The following is a 2649-nucleotide window of genomic DNA, read 5'->3' on the forward strand; positions in this document are numbered from 1 at the left end:
ACATCCAACAATAGAGGAATGAGAAATGTCCATGTCAGTTATGGCAGTTCTGGATGATGAACTCATATGTGGTAATTACAGGTGGTTACAAAATATTTCTAATATTTGCTGGGCAGAAGAATTGAATAGACATTTTCCCAAAGAAGACACACAAAATGACCAATAGGTATGTGAAAAGGAAAAAGCAATAATCTTCGGGGAAATGCACATCAAAACCACAATGAGCCAGCATCTCACACCTGTTAGAAAGGCTTTATCAGAAAGATAAAAGATAGCAAGTGCTGGAGAGGATGTGGAGGAAAGGTAACACGGTGCACTGCTTGTGAAAAGGCAAGTTGGTATAGCAACTGTGGAAAATAGCATGAATTTCCCCCCTAAACTTAAAAACAGAACCACCACGTGATCAGCAATTCCACTTCTGGCTATACATCTGAAGGAAAAGAAATCACCATCTTGAAAAAATATCTGCATTTGCAAGTTCATTGCAGTATTATTTACAATAGCCAAGATACAGAAACAAAATAAGTGTCCATCGATGGATAAATGGATAAATAAAATGTGATATATACAAATAATGGAATATTATACAGTTATAAAAGAGGGAAATTGTGTAATTTTCAACAACATTGATGAATCTAGACAGTATTATGCTTAGCGAAATAAATTAGATAGACAAAGATAAATATTGTATGATCTCATATGTGGAATCTAAAAAAAACTCATGTTAGTACAAATGTAATTGTGGTTTTTGCACTGTTGAAATTTGTCATTTGATATTGAAATATATTCTCAATAGACGATATGTTATACATCATTTTAATGCACATTTATCACTTCATGTTTTTTGCTAATGACTTATTACTTGCTTATTTTACATTAATATTTATTTTAGACTATGAAAATGATGGCAAACAAAAAGCAAATTTGAGCGATTTTCTTATTTGAGATCAAAATGGGTCGTAAAGCAGCAGAGACAACATGCAACATTGACAACGCATTTGGCCAAGGAACTGCTAATGAATGTACAGTGCGGTGGTGGTTCAAGAAGTTTTGCAAAGAAGAGGAGAGCCTTAAAGATGAGGAGTGTTAGTGACCTGCCATCAGAAGTTGACAATAGCAAATTGAGAGCAATCTTCAAAGCTGATCCTCTTACAACTACGTGGGAAGTTGCTGAGAAACTCAGCATCGACCATTCTATGGTCACTCAGCACTTGAAGCATATTGGAAAGGTGAAAAAGCTTGGTAAGTGGGTGCCCCCTGAGCAACTGCAAATAAAAAAAAAATCATCGTTTTAAAGTGTCATCTTCTCTTATTCTAGCAAAAACAATGACCAATTTCTTGATTGGACAGTGACGAGCAACGAAAAGTGGATTTTATACGATAACCGAGGACAACCAGCTCAGTGGTTGGATCAAGAAGCAGCTCCAAAGCACTTCCCAAAGCTAAACTTGCCCCCAAAAAAGGTTACAGTCACTGTCTGGTGGTTTGCTGCCCGTCTGATCCACAACTGCTTTCTGAATCCTGGGGAACCCATTACCTCTGAAAAGCATGCTCAACAAATCAATGTGAAGCACTGAAAATTGCACCATGTACAGCTGGCTACAGTCAACAGAAAGGGCCCAATTCTCCATGACAGTGTAACCACATGTCACACAACCAACTCTTCAAAAGCTGAATGAAGACAGTAGCATGGAAGCATATACACTACCATATGTAAAAACAAATAGCCAATGGAAATTTGTTGTATGATTCAGGGGACTGAAACTGGGACTGTGTAACCTAGAGGGATGGGAAAGAGTGGGAGGTGGGAGGGAGGTTCAAGTCGATGGGGACATATATACACCTATGGCACTTCCCTGATGGCTCAGATGGTAAAAAACCTGCCTGCAATGTGGAAGACCTGGGTTCAATCCCTGGGTTGGGAAGATCCTTTGGAGAAGGGAATGGCAACCTACTCCAGTGTTCTTGCCTAGAGAATTCCATGGACAGAGGAACCTGGCGGGCTACAGTCCACAGGGTCACAAAGAGTGGGACACGACTGAGCAAGTAACACACACATGGCTATTCATGTTGATGTATGGCAGAAATGAAACCAATATTGTAAAGCAATCATCAATCAATTAAAAATAAATAAATATAATTTTTTAAAAAGTTGAAAGAATTAGACTACGAAGTTTTGCCTCATCCGCCATATCCACCTGACCTCTTGCCAACCAGTTACCACTTCTTCAAGCATTTCAACAACTTTTTGCAGGGAAAACACTTCCACACCCACCAGGAGGCAGAAAATGCTTTCCAAGATTTAATTGATTCCCAAAGAACGGATTTTTATGCTACAGGAATAAGCAAACTTATTTCTTGTTGGCAAAACTGTGTTGATTGTAATGTTTCCTACTTTGATTAATAAAGATATGTTTGAGCTTAGATATAATGATTTAAAAATCATGATATAAAATTGCAGTTACTTTTGTATCAACCTACTAGATATAAAGAACAAATAGGTGACTGCCAGAAGCATGAGGTGGGAGTTGGGAAGATGTGTGAAGGTGGTTACAAGGAATAATCTTTTAGTTATATAAATAAGTTCTAGGGGTGTAATCTACAGTATGGTGACTATAGTTAACAATATTGTATTGTATTCTTGAAAAC

The 2649-nt window shown here is 37.7% G+C and overlaps 1 pseudogene; it reads left to right on the forward strand.

Moving 5' to 3' along the window:
* The first annotated feature begins 895 nt into the window (after positions 1-895).
* Positions 896-2404, forward strand: LOC136150671 (histone-lysine N-methyltransferase SETMAR-like; annotated as a pseudogene).
* The last annotated feature ends 245 nt before the right edge of the window (positions 2405-2649 follow it).

Source organism: Muntiacus reevesi, chromosome 19, assembly GCF_963930625.1.
Source record: "Muntiacus reevesi chromosome 19, mMunRee1.1, whole genome shotgun sequence".
Lineage (NCBI taxonomy): Eukaryota > Metazoa > Chordata > Mammalia > Artiodactyla > Cervidae > Muntiacus > Muntiacus reevesi.